Source organism: Camelus bactrianus, chromosome 4 (assembly GCF_048773025.1).
Source record: "Camelus bactrianus isolate YW-2024 breed Bactrian camel chromosome 4, ASM4877302v1, whole genome shotgun sequence".
NCBI lineage: Eukaryota > Metazoa > Chordata > Mammalia > Artiodactyla > Camelidae > Camelus > Camelus bactrianus.
The window spans coordinates 21,573,504-21,588,323 of NC_133542.1; positions in this window are offsets into that span (position 1 = coordinate 21,573,504).

Sequence of the window (14,820 nt, forward strand, 5' to 3'; positions counted from 1 at the left end):
TCTTCAAAAAAAAATTGTTTTAAATGTTATTAAATGGTGGAAATCCTCCCATTTAGCAAAGAGGCACCCACGAATTCAGCTCTTGGCACAAATTTAGTCAGATCGGCCTGGGTTGTGGCCAGTTGCTCTTCTGAACCACTGGAAGACTTGCTGTCAGCTAATATTCCCCGAATCAGTTGACAGTATGACAGTAGATTAAGCGCCACTAATTTAATAAAGCTGCTCTGAAGACAGCTGATCTGTCAATGAAGACCCGAGAGGACCACATGGGTGGGGGCTCGGGAGGGGCGACCGAGGGTACCGAACTGCCTGAAGTAACACTGGGGGGGAAGAAATCTATCGATCCTCTGTGAGGCGCAGTTATTTTCAGTCACCTGACTCTCAGACACCCAATCATTACCCATATTCATCAGAGACATGTAATGAACAGAGATATTGATTAACAGGGGCCGCTAAAGAGATTTCCCAACAGTGCTAGTCCACACTGATAGGTCTCCAATGGGAAAAGAGGCCACGCAGCCCTGGAACATAACTTACTCTGTTCTAGGTCCTTCCATTGATTTTGGGGGGGAGGGGTTGGGGGAGGGACAGCCATGTACACAGTGCTGCTCCCTTGACCTTTCCTTGAAACCTTCTTTGAAAAAAAATACAAGAGAAAACCAATCCACTGCAGCAGCCAACAAGCACGCAGCCCTGCTCAAAGTTTCCACCTCTCCCCAGGCTGCCTGTCCTACCTCATCTTTGACTGCCGTGTGTGTTATCTTGATTTACAGAAATGCCCTCGAAGCTGGGACGTGCCAGTCAGAGCTCTGAGCCATCAGGCATACGAAGCCTTCCCTCCCCTAAAGATCAACATATGGCTTCGGGAAATTATCGTGTTAGGCTAATTGCACCAAGTTGGCATGGTAGGAACATAATGAGTCGCGGTTTCAGCACGCTGACCCCAAACCCAGTGATGCCAGCGCACACTAACTTTCCAAGCATTTTGCCTCATGGCAGGAATCCTCATTGAGCTGCTGTTTGCAAAAGGCATTTGGTTAGATTTCTAGCGCGTGCCCTGAACCTGCGCTGTGCGTTCCAATCGTACAAGGGAGTGCTTGTACGGGAGCCCTTGACCTTCCAGAGAACCAGTGGTGACCCACACGCCATAACCATCAGAAGCCATGTGCTCCCTGACGGGCGACATGCTGCATAACATACTGATATGTAACTAGAAACCATTAAACCCCAGAGACACAAAATGTAAAGGATTAAGACAAGGACAGCTGTAAAAAATAAAGCTCAAATGCACCATTAGAAACCAGAAATGCACAAAGTACCACTGTTTGTCATCCACACTGGATATTAGCAACACTTGACTTGTATACTAACGAAATGCTGTAGGAACTATAAGTCACCGCATAACCACTGTGGCTAGAGGCAAGTTTCTCTTCGCTCCAGTCTCTCCTTAGCTGAGCCCAGGTTTTGCATGACATTTAATTTCATTTGTCTCCAATTATTCCGCCAACTTGCCTTAATCTGTCTTACCTTGTCCAGCAGACTTCTTCTTCTTCGTGTCCAGCCTCCCCTCGGACTCTGAGACATTTGTCTGTAGCACCTTCGGCCTTTTCCTTGCCCTTCTTTATTCTCTTCATCATAATGTTCAGTTCAATTTCTGTTTTCTTGGCTGAAACCATTAAAAAAAAAATCAGCTCAATATATTTTGATCCTCTGGGGTTACACTGTACCTTGACTTCTTTCCAAATGTAACAGCTTATAGGGAAAAAAATATCAAAGGCTTCAATAATTTTAAATCCCGAGTTCTGTGCATTGCACGGCAACTTCAAGTTTTGGAAATGCTCAAAAAAATGGTCACAAGCAAGTGAATTTGGAGGTTATCAGGGTTTTAGGCATGTGCTGTGTGAAGTGATTTGAAATTATTAGGCCGTTTTCAGGTTTTTAGAGAGATTCCTTTTTATAAATATAAGTGCTATTAACAATTCAAAGCACTCTCATAATTCCCCATCTTTGTTCCTCCCCATGATCTCAATTTCAGGTTTCCTCATTTTTTTCTTAAGTGGAGAATTTCCTTTCAAAGTTTCACAAAGTCATTTGCAGGCTGAAAACAAGACACTTATTTGATTATTTTCAGATGTCACATCAATTGGTCTTCAGCAGAAAGTAATCCTGCAAGATGTTATGCTTCATGCTTTCTGTTCTTTCAAAAACCACAGACCATGACTCTTTCCAAAGCCCTCAGCCGCACCCACAGAATGCATATGTGAAGATGGGTTCAGGCGCATATGCAGACATGCCTTTTCAAGGAAAAGCCCGCCTGCTCTTTGCAGATCTACTGTGAGTGTAAGCAGAGAGGGGAAAAGCAGGAGTGAAATCCAGGAAGTTGTGTCTCACAGGGAATTGTGTTCTAAATGCCTCAAAGATGGGCTATTTCTCTAGTCCTCATAAGTGTGTGCTGCATAGTAGGTGATCAATGAACATTAATAGAAAAAATGGATACTGCAAATGGGGACTGGAGGTGGATGGATGGAGTGCTTTCTTAAATGCCAAGTCAGAGCCAGCCTTAAGATTAGGTAGGCAAAGGCGGTGGCTGTCATACCTGCACAGATTGTATGCATCGGCTATCTGAGGACTCTGGAAGGTAAACAGCAGCAGCAGCATTGAAGACCAGGATTCAAAGTACTGCCGAAACAGCCTGACTTTGCCACTTTTCCCTCCAGTGTGCCCTGGCCTGAACTCAGGAAAACCTGAAGCCCATGAGTGGTCCTCAGGGCTGGACAAAGAGCGCTCCTAGTCAAGGAGGCAGTGGATGCTCACAGAGAGTGGCAGAAATTCCGTCGCCTTTCTTTCTGCTCTGTTTTTCCGTGCCTGCCTCAAACCCAAGCAATCCTGTGGCAAGAGTAGCAGCAGCGGACACAGGAAACAACAGGTGCCTAGATTCTCTAGGAAGGAAGCTGCCCGCCTGTATTAGAGGAGCTGCTGTCCCAAGAGGGTGGGAAACCCTTTTTGCTTTTTATCCCAGTCTGTCCTCCCACTGCTTTGTCCTGGAGGTGAGTAGTCCCAGGAAGTAAACTGCAGAGCAACAGCTTTCCAGCCAAAGGACCAAAAGCAAAGCTGGAAAGTTCCAGCGAGATGGTGGAGAGGGAGGCCCTAGGGAAAGTAACCCCTTAAAGTGAATTCCCGGGCTCACCCCAAGGTGCAACGCAAAGGCCTGACCCTGCCATGGACTGGCTGCCAGGCGGTGGCACTCGGGACGGATCCCAGAAGTGCTTCAAGGGTTTTGAAAACGGAAGTGACACCGGAGTTAAGACCCACAGAAGGCTGGTTGGAATTTGCAACCTAAACTCACTTAGACTGAGTTGCTAAAATCATGCTGACACTCTCCATAGGATTTAAACAAAACCCAGAATCTAATAATACGTGTGGTAGGCAGACTTCCTGCTTTTAGTTTTTCAACTAGGGTAAAATATACACAATGAAAATGTATCATTAACCATTTTAAAGTGTACAGTTCGGTGGCATTAAGTACATTCACATCATTGTGCAACCATCACCACCCTCTGTCCTCCAGAATTTTCATCATCCTCAGCTGAAACTCTGCACCCACTGAACACTGACTCTCCATCACTTCTACCCCCACTGTTCTACTTTCTGTTTCTGTGAACCTGGGCTGAGTACTCCAGGTACTGCATCTATGTGAAATCGTATAGTATCTGTCCTCTTGTGACTGGCTTATTTCACTAGCATAGTGTCCTCAAGGTTCATCCATGTTGTAGTATATATCAGAATTTCCTTCCTTTTTTAAGGCTGCCTATGATTCTACCATGTGTATGTACTGCATTTTGTTTATCCATCCAACTGCTAATGGGCAGTTGGGTTGCTTCTACCAATAGGCAGATATCTAAGATGGTCCCTAACGATCCTCTATACCAGTTTTCATATTTTTGTGCGATCCCATCCCCTTGAGTGTGGGATGGACTTGATGACTTACTTTTAACAAAATGACTGTATGGTAAAAGTGGTAAGACACAGTCAGAATATAATTCAAATAATTTTCAGCCTATGAAGAACTAGGAAAACCCTTCATATGGGAGAAGACAATTGATATATATTACCAAGATGACAAAAGTGTTGTAATTGCTTGAAAAAGACTTAAAAGTATTTAAATGCTCCAACAATAAGGGCAAACACTCTTGAAACAAATGGAAAGCTAGAAGGTTTCACATAGGAAATAGAGGATACAAGGAACCAAATGGAAATTTTAGAACTGAAAGATAAGATAATTAAAATCAAAAATTCACTGGATCAATTCATTAGCAGAATGGGGATGGCAGAGCAAAGTCAGTGAACTTGAAGATAAGTCAGCAGAAATTACGCAATCTGAACAATAAAGAGGAAAAAATTGAACAGAGCCTCAGGGACCTGTGGGATAATAATAAAACATCTAGTGTGTATTACTGGAGTTCTAGAACGAAAGAAGAAAGAGTTCAGTAAAGCCAAAGAAACGCACACCCAGATACACAAAAATCAAATTTCTAGAGTCTACAGATAAAAAAGGAAGCCCCCCAAAGGAAAAAACCTGAGAAAAGTAATACATTAATTATAGAGGAGCAATTGGAATGACTGTGTTTTTCCATCAGAAACCAAAAGAACCAGAAAAAAGCTGAACATTTTGAAAGTGCTGAAAAAAAAGAACTGTCAACCTAGGATTCTCAATCCTGTAAAAACATTCTTCAGGAATGAATGTGAATTAAAGACATTCTCAGATGAAGGGATTCTCAGTTTTCACCCCCAGCATGTATGTTCCAAAACAACTGCTAAAGGAAATTCTTTAGATAAAGAGAGGAAATAATGCCAGAAAGAAAGCTGGAACTTCAAGGAAGAAGAGCAACAGAAATGATAAATATATGGACAAATACAATAAATGACTTTTCTCCTATTAATTTTCTGATGGCATTAAAGCAAAAAATATAGCATTGTCTGGTGGTGTTTTCGATGTATGTAGGTGTAATACCTAAGACAACTATGACACAAGGTTATACCATGTGTGATTCTATTTATAGGGTACGCCCTAGAAGACAAAACTGGAGCAGCAGAGAACATGTAAGTGGTTGCTGGGGCTTGGGGTGGGGGTAGAGTACGACTACAGATAGTAGGCAGGAGTTTTGGAGCAATGAAACATCACTGTATCCTGCTTACAGCGGTGGTAACAAATCTATATATGTACTGAATTTTATAGAACAATACAGAGAAAAAGTCGATTTTACTGTATATTAATTTTAAAAAAAGAAGAAGTAGAGTTAGGTCTCCTAGTACTCTGAATTCATAGAAAGTGAAATATGCTTCCCCCACCCTCCCACCCCTCAGGTCGAAATGATACATCCCTTACTCTTACTTGTTTGCCTTTACAGGAATGCCCTTAAAGAGGGCAGAGTCCTTCACATCAAAATGATGAGGCTTAAAATAAAACCCTACTGGGGAAACTCATTGACTTAAATTCACCTTAAGTTTTAAATACTCTTTGCCTTATTTAGAGCAGTGTGTTTTGACAGAAGAGAGCCTGAAAAGGGGAACCCAGGAGATTTTGACAGGAGGTGCTACCAGTTAATAGAAAAGGAACTGGTCTAGGGGGAAGAGTGTAGCTCAGTGGTAGAATGTGTGCTTAGCATGCACAAGGTCCCAAGTTCAATCTCCAGTGCAATCAATCGATCAGTCAATCTAATTACCTTCCCCCCAAAACCAAAAAACAGAAAAAAAAAAATTAAGAATTCGTCTGGAGTCATCTAAGAGCCTTCATGTTGAAAGACATGTCTTGGAGAACATTTCAAATATTTGTGATGCAGAAGGACAGGGGAGGACTTTTTGTGATATTAACAACCTCAAGTCTTTCCCTTTAGCACAGGAAGCATCTCCTAACTCCTGGCTTCAGCAGTAGAGTTATTCAGTACCCTGTCATGGCTGACTGGAAATGCTGAATTCCCACCTACTCCCTCCAGACTGCTCCTCATGCACAAACAGGCTGCAGTACCACTGGGGCAACAAGGGTGTGAAGAACATCTTAGATGTTATGTCTACATTGTCAAGTCCATGGACTAGCTGCTTCTTCAAACTAAGCAGTGAATAGAGTAGAGAAACCAACAAGGGAGATTGACAAGAGTGGTAAGGAGAGAACTAGACTCGTGGTAGGGAAGGTAGGCAAGTTAGAAGTGTCAAAGAGTGAGTGGTCGACCATATGAAATACTCCAGAGAAGTCAGGTAAGGTGAAAATTGGGAAGCATTCACTGGCTTTGGTGATTAGGGAAATTGTTGATACTTTGGTGCAAACAGGGCATGTCCACAACATATGCATCCCAGTGCCTACCAAGCCCAGTGCTTCTTGCTAGTTACAACTACTCCAACTTTAACCTCTACACAAAAAAGCCATGCTAGGTTGATTTTTGCAAGACCATAGCCAGAGACTGACCAGGCATGGGTGCCTGACCCAAGGGAAACCCATTTATAGACTGGCAGGTGACCCATGAGGAAGTCTGGTACAAAGCAAAGATAATAATTGGCTATTTAAAACAGCTCTGGCAGAACTTGGACTCTGATATATGAGGTAGACTGAGCAGTTGGATGTTAGAAAAAAAATAGAGCCAACATGAAAAGAGAGACAGACAGACCCAGGCTACATACGCTGAGAGAGATGGAGAAAGAAGTTGGTCCCCACAGCAGCTCTGGACTGCCGGACTGCACAGATCCAGATGCACGTGGGCTTTATTAGCAAGTCTGCTGGCAAAGGGAAGGAAGCTTGTGTTAGATTGCAAAGAAAAGTCAAGGGTAAGGGGTACGTGTGTGTGCGCGCGCACGTGCATGTGTGCTTAGTAAGAGGAAAGACTCGGGCATGAAGGAGGATGTGAGGAATGACAGACACTATGCTAACTTATTTAAGTCCTGACTCTCAATCCAGCCTTCCAGCCTGGGGGAATTATGCTTCTGCTACAAATATCCAAAGAATACAGAAATGCCTAGAGATGACCACCTACCAAGCAGACACAGGAGCTGCAGAATATTCAAAGTGGCCAGAGTGGGTGAAGGGCAGTGCACCATCTGTGAGTTTGAACCATGCATGAGGCTCTGTGCTAAGCCCTTTGCCTACGTCCCTCATGTTTGCCCCATGTCACAGCTCAGGATAAACACAATTCTACTTTACATTTGAGGATTTGGGGCTCAAGGAAGTCAAGTAACAGAGACCATTGAAACTGGACCCTGAATACAGACTTGTTTGTCTGAAGTCTTGCTCTTGCTCTCTCCACTTTCCATCCTTTCTCCTATTCATGGATCTTACATGCTTATCAATCAACAAGCAAATTTTTGTTGAGTTCCTTTGGGTGTTGATAAGAGTAAAATAAAGACGTTTCCAACACAGTTGAGAAATAAACAAAAATAGGTGTAACATGGTAAGTGACAGTTCATGGTAGACTAGTCAGGGTCCAATCAAGACACAGAAACTTCACTAGGTATTTCAGAGAGAATTCAATATAAGGAATTGGTTAAGTGGGTGTTGGAAACCTGAAAAAGGAAAAGGAGAATATTGAGGGAAAACAAGTATTAGCTACAGGCAGGCAGCTACCACCCCCTAAGGATTAGGTGACAAAACAAAGGAGGTCGCTGGGTCATCAGAACCTAGAAGTTAAGAGGAGAGGCCTGTTGAACTGGGGCTGAGACCCCTGAGAAAGTACAGTGATACTGGTACCTCAGGAGTACAGACCAAGCACCTCGTGGACCTGGGGCTCAGACCTGAGGAGGAAAGCTGCTGTGCAAAGGCTTTTATCTCAGGGGCTTGGGAGAGGGTGAGAGCTGAAGAACTGAGATGCAGATTTCTGAGAGGGCGTTGCCTGGCTACTATGGTACCTCTGAGATGGTTCCACAAAGCTGGCTCTAGGGATGGGGAACGTTGGAGGTTGGAACCAACCTCTACTGCCCAGGGGCAGCACTGACAGAAAGAGCAGCAATGCAGAAAGAAGCAAGTCCATTTCTCTCCCTCCTGACTTCTAATCTCTCTGGAATTACCATTGTTGGCAACATGTAACAGGGAGCCAACTGGCAAAGGAGAAACGGAGTTGGCTGAGTTTCAACCCCAGCATCCCAGACCAGAGTCCAAAAGAGTGTGTCTAGAGCTGAAAGACAATAGCACATGAACCAATATATCCTCATTGCCAAACAAGGTGCAGAAGGCCAGAAAGGATGGCGGCAGTCATCCCGAGGGCTCTGGTTGTTGATGGAGGCCTCACAGAAGGGCTGAGCCTTGGGCTGAACTCTAAGCATTGGCCAAGAGAGGATGAGGGCCACCACACGCTGAGGCAGAGCTGTAGGAAGTCTTCAGGTATGTTTAGAGACAGGCTGGAAGCAGGAGATCAAGATGGGAAAGTGGGTTAAGGGCTATTTTTCAGAATGAAAATAAATATGTAAATATCAGCATTATTTTTTATGGACTTTGTTAACAGGCAGAATGAGGAGTTTGGAAGGAAAGAGCTGAGCTGTGAAGAAGTCCCCTCCTAATGATGTCCTTCCTTTCAGGACCAGCTCATTGTCTGGAATATGGAACGTAACAGCAGCAGAGCAAGTTTTAGGAATCTTGATTTCTGAAGTCTGAGAGACTACCTAGGCCAACGATTTGTGTGTGTGTGTGTGTGTGAGCGCGCGTGGGTTTATTTCTTATTGCAAGAACACTTTTCCCAAACAAAATGTTAGATATAACCCCAAGGCAAGAAACAAATAGAAGCAAAGGTTCTCTGGGAGTGTCAGAGCTTCTTCCCCCAGGTGGCTTTCTCCTCTTTTTCACACTGCACGGGCTTTGAGAGATAGGTCTTGAAAACCAGAACACAATTTGCTAACAACTAATCTAAATGAACTCCCCCACTTTATAGATGAGGAAGCTAAGGTTCAGAAAGTTTATTGGTCACTCCACAAATTAGTGCTAGATTGCAATTATAATGTAGATCTCCTGACTTCTGGTCCAGGACCATTTCCATTACAGTTGGAGTGGTCATATAATTCACGGTCTAAGCTAGGATGCATTTTAAAGGGAAAGAGAACACTAAAAAAAAAAAAAAAAAATTGACAAGCATAAACAGATCCACAAAGATAGTAACCTGGGACTATCCTGAGCAACCCAGACACTTGTCCACCCTAATGAAACTTCACTGTATTTTATTTTTTATACTTTTCTAACTCAAGATGACCCTGGTCCCCGCCCCTGCTAACAAAGCTTTTTCCACATTTATTTTTTGATATCCATGGCCTCTCAATCTAATGAGTGCAAAGAATCCAAGACTGATCTGGACCCGCTCCCCCCCAAAGCTTTCCTATCCAGTATCTTTTAATGTAAATTGCCCTGACGCTTTTCTAGACTTTCATTTCTACAGGTGTAACAGGGCCTTGGGCAACAATCACCTGGTGATCAGAAATTGAAATGAGGAAAAGTTTGGGTTGGCTGAAAGCCTTACTGTATCAGTCAGGTTTTTAATTGAAAGCAACAGAGAATGACTAACTTATTTATATAGAAAAGATATATCGAATACTGCTGGATGGCTCAAGGAATTGCTATGAAGACTGGATCACTAAGCCAGGAAGCAGGTAGGAACGAGAGAGGCTAAAAACAAGCAAACACAAACAACATCATATCCCAGAGCTAGTGCAGTGAGGACCTGGATAACGTCACCAGCACTGGGCATTAGATATTTCAGCTGGCACTGCTGACCCATAGACCCAGGATGACCTCTCCGTTGACCCTGCTCCTTTACAAAACCAGCTCCCAGTTCAGATAGTCCAAATGGGTGAATCTGACCAGCCAATCCTAGGTCATCCCTCCTAGTCTAGTCTTTCCAAGATTTTATAGTGGAAAGGAAGATTCTTCCTACAACACCATATTTTTGTTCCCAAATATTTGCTGTCCCTCCCTGAGGGGAGGATTATACTTCTCTGTTTCTTTGACATTCAGCTTGACCATATTGCTTATTTTGGCCAGTAAAATAGGAGCAGAAATTATATGGATAACCTCCAAATGGAAGCATTAAGAGCAAGTGTGTACTTTGCCATATGTTTTCCCTCTGCCTCAAGAACAGCCATAGTTGAGATCAGCTAAGATGGTGGAGTGGAAAGACCCTGAGCTCACCTCCTCTCACAAACACACCAAAATCACAACTATTTGCAGAGAGAAAACACAAGACTTTAGGTAAAAGCAGTAATCCGATAAGAACCAGACCAACCTGCTAGTCTTGGAGAATCTCCCAGAGAAGAGGGGGGTAGCTGCAGCTCACCCTGGGGACATATTCGACACTGGTGGCAGCCATTATTGGGATCACCTCTAACGTGTGAATACTGGTGCTGGTAAGTGCCATTGTGAAATTCTCCCTCTAGCTCATTAGAGCCAAGACCTGGACCCACCCAACAGCCTGTAGGCACCAGTGCTGAGACCCCTCAGGACAAACACTAGCTGGGTGGGGATGCAGCCCCACCCATCAAAAAACAGGCTGCCCAACTTGCAGAGCCCACAGTTGCCTAGAGACACACCTCTAGACATGGCCCTGCCCAACAGAGGGGCTAGGACCATCTCCCCCCACCAGTGGGCAGGCACCAGTCCTGTCTTTTAGGAAGTCTCCACTAGCCTCTAGACCAGCCTCAGCTACCAGGAGACAGAAACCAAATGCAAGAAACCCCAAATCCCACAGCCTACAGACCCAGCCTGCCCACAGCAGGCAAGACCCTGCCCTGGGACAAGCTGGGTCCCAGCCATGCTTAATAGCTGGCCAACACAAGCTTTGGGACACACTGTATCCCATAACCAACTGTGTCAGAAACCATCGTCCCCTGCTCCCACCAGCAAGCTGACAACAGCTCTGGGATCCCTGGGCCCTGCAGCCAGACTCCAGGATCTGACTCTGCCTGCCAGTAGTCTGACACTAACCCCAGGACCTGGCTTCACCCATCAGTGAATGGGTAACAGCCCTGGAGTCCAGTGAACCCTGACTCTGCCCACCAGTGAGCCACCACTAGCCCTGGGGCCCCTTAGGGTTCTGCAACCAGCCAACTTGTGACAAGGCCCTGCTAAACAGCAGCCAGCAGCATCTGCACAAAGCAGGGACTGGCAACCAACCAGACTAGGGACCAACCAAGCCTACCATACTGCCCATATAGTCAGCCAACCACACAGAAGGACCCATGCAGCTTCATAGGGGGAACCCCTAGAGCCCCTTGGGTGACAAGAGGGGAGTGCACTGCTGGGACACATAGAACATCTACAGAGGGCTACTTCTCCAAGGTCAAGAAATGTAATTCAACTACCACATACATAACACAATAGCAACTTAGGCAAAATGAGGTGGCAGAGGAAAATATGTTCCAGATGAAGGAACAAGATGAAGCTCCAGAAAAAGAACTAAATAATGTAGAGCTAGGCAATCTACCTGAGAAAGAGTTTAGAGTAATGATCATAAAGTTATTAAAGAACTCAGGAGGAGAACGGATGCACAGGGTGAGAAGGTAGAAGTTTTGAGCAAAGAGTCAGAAAACAAAGAACAACCAAACAGAGATGAAGAATACAATGACTGAAATGAAAAATACACTAGAAAGAGTATACAAAATGATAGAGAGGGACACATGAGTAAGCTGGAAGACAAAGTAGTGGAAATCACTGCCACTGTAGAGAAAAAAGAATGAAAATAAATAAGAACAATCTAAGAGACCTCTGGGACAACATCAAATGCGCTAATATTCATATTCTAGAGGTCCCAGAAGGCGAAGAGAAAGAGAAAGGGGCTGAAATAATATTTGAAGAGATAACAGGCGAAAACTTCTCTAACGTAGGAAAGTTAACAGTCACCCAAGTCCAGAAAGAAAAGAAAGTCCCATAAAGGATTAATTCAAAGAGGAAAACATCAAGACTCATTGTAATCAAAATAATAAAAATGACAGAAAAAGGAGATAATATTAAAAGCAGTAAGAAAAAAACAAAAACAAAAACAAGTAACATACAAGGGAATTCCCATAAGGCTATCAGCTGATTTTTCAGGAGAAATTCTGAAGGCCAGAAGGGAGTGGTATGATAAATTTAAAGTAGATGAAAATCTACAACCAAGAATAATCTACATAGCAAGGCACTCATTCAGATTTGATGGAGAATTTAAAAGCTTTACAGACAAACAAAAGGTAAAAGAATTCAGCACCACCAAACTAGCTTTAAAACAAATGTTAAAGGACTTCTCTAGGCAGAGAAGGCCACAACTAGAAACAAGAAAGTTATGAAATTAAAAAACTCACCAGTAAATGCCAACATACAGTAAAAATAAAAAAATCAACCACACACAAAGCTAGTAGGGAGGTTGAAAGATAAAAGTAGTAAAATGATCTATATCCACAAAAAGCAGCCAAGGGATACATAAAACAATTAGATGTCAAATATGATATCAAAAACAGTAATTGTGAGGGAAGGACAGTACAAATGTAGGGGTTTTAAAATGCATTTGAAATTAAGAGATCAGCAACTTAGAACTCTCATGTATATGTATATATGTATATATATAGACAGCTATACAAAAACCTCATGGTAACTACAAACAAAAAAACCTATGATAGATATACACACACAAAAGGAATACAAACATAACACTAAAGATACTCACCAAATCACAAGAGAACAAAACAAAACAACTAACAAAATGGCAGTAAGAACAACATATAGATAACCACCTTAAATGTAAACAGACTAAGTGCTCCAAAAGATAGAGTGGCTGAATGGATACAAAAACAAGACACGTATATTTGCTGCCTGTAAGAAACTCACTTCAGATCTAAAGACACATACAGACTGAAAGTGAGGGGGTGGAATAAGGTATTCCACACAAAGAGAAATTAAAAGAAAGCTGGATTAGCAATACTTCTATCAAACAAAATTGACTTCAAAATAAACATTGTTACAAAACACAAAGAAGGACACCGTATAATGATTAAGGGATCAATCAAGAAGATAAAAATTGTAAGTATGTATGCACCCAACGTAGGAGTACCTCAATATATAAGGCAAACATTAAGACAAAAAAAAAAAAAAAAGGAGAAATTGCCAGTAACACAATTACAGTAGTCTTTAACACCCTACTTACTTCAATGGACAGACCACACAGACAGAAAAGTCAATTAGGAAACACAGGCCCTAAATAACACATCGGACCAAATAGTATTCATTGACATATATAGAGAATTCCATCAAAAAGCAGCAGAATACGCAGTCTTTTCAAGTGCACATTGGACATTCTCCAGGATAAATCACACACTAGTCCAAAAATCAAGCCTCAGTAAATTTTAAAAAGTTAAAATCATATCAAGTATTTTTTCTGACCACACTGAGACCAGAAATCAAATACAAGAGAAACAAAACAAAACAAATCAAAACAAAAACAGCAAAAAGCAAAAACATGTGGAGGCTAAACAATATGCTACTAAACAACCAACAGATCACTGACAAAATCAAAGAGGAAATAAAAAAATACCTAGAGATAAATGAAAACAAAACCCAATGATCCAAAACCTATGGGATGCCGCAAAAGAAGTCTGAAGAGGGAAGTTTATAGCAATACAAGCTTACCTCAGGAAACAACAAAAATCTCAAACAACCTAAACTTACACCTATAGGAAACAGATTAAGAAGAACAAACAAAATCCAAAGTTAGTAGAAAGAAAGCAATCATAGAGATCAGAGCAGAAATACATGACAGAGAGACTAAAAAGAAAATAGAAAAAGATCAATGAAACTAAAAGTTGGTTCCTTGGAAAGGTAAACAAAACTGATAAAGCTTTAGTCAGACTCATCAAGAAAAAAGAGAGAAGGCCCAAATCAATAAAATCAGATGTGAAAAAGTAGAAGTTAAAACTGACACCACAGAAATACAAAAGATCATAAGAAACTACTACAGACAACTATATGCCAATAAAATGGATAACCTAGAAGAAAAGGACAATTTCTTAGAAAGGTACAGTCTCCCAACACTGAATGGAGAAGAAATATAAAATATGAACAGACCAATTACCAGTACTGAAATTCAATCGTTAATTTTAAAACTCCCAACAAAGAAAAGTCTAGGACCAGACGGCTTCACAGGTGAATTCTGCCAAACATTTAGAGAACAGTTAACACCTATATTTTTCAAACTGTTCCAAAAATTGCAGAGGAAGGAACACTTCTGAACTCATCCTACAAGACCACCATCACCCTGATATCTAAACCAAACGATGATATCACACACACAAAAATTATAGACTGGTAAACTGATAAGCATAGATGCAAAAATTTTCACCAAAATATCAGCAAACTGAAACCAACAATACATTAAAAGGATCATACACCATGATCATGTGGGATTTATATCATGATCATGTGGGATTTATCCCAAGGATGCAAGGATTTTTCAATATCCACAAATCAATGTGATATACCACCTTAACAAAATCAAGAATAAAACCGTATGATCTTCTCTATAGATGCAGAAAAAGCTTTTGATAAAGTTCAACATTCATTTATGATAAAAACTCTTGGGAGGAGGTGCCAAGATGGCGGAGTAGAGAGACTCATAGCTAACTCTCCCACAAATACACCAAGAATTACATCTACAGACCCACTGGATTGCACAGAACATCTACTGAGCTCTGGCAGAGTGTCTCTTGCTTCGAAATACAGGAGGATCCTCACAAAATCTGGTAAGAGAAAAAAAGAAAGAAAAGAAAAAAGAAATAGGAAATCAGTGTGGGACTGGTCCTGCGGGGAGAGGGTGGCAAAGGAAGAAAGGCACC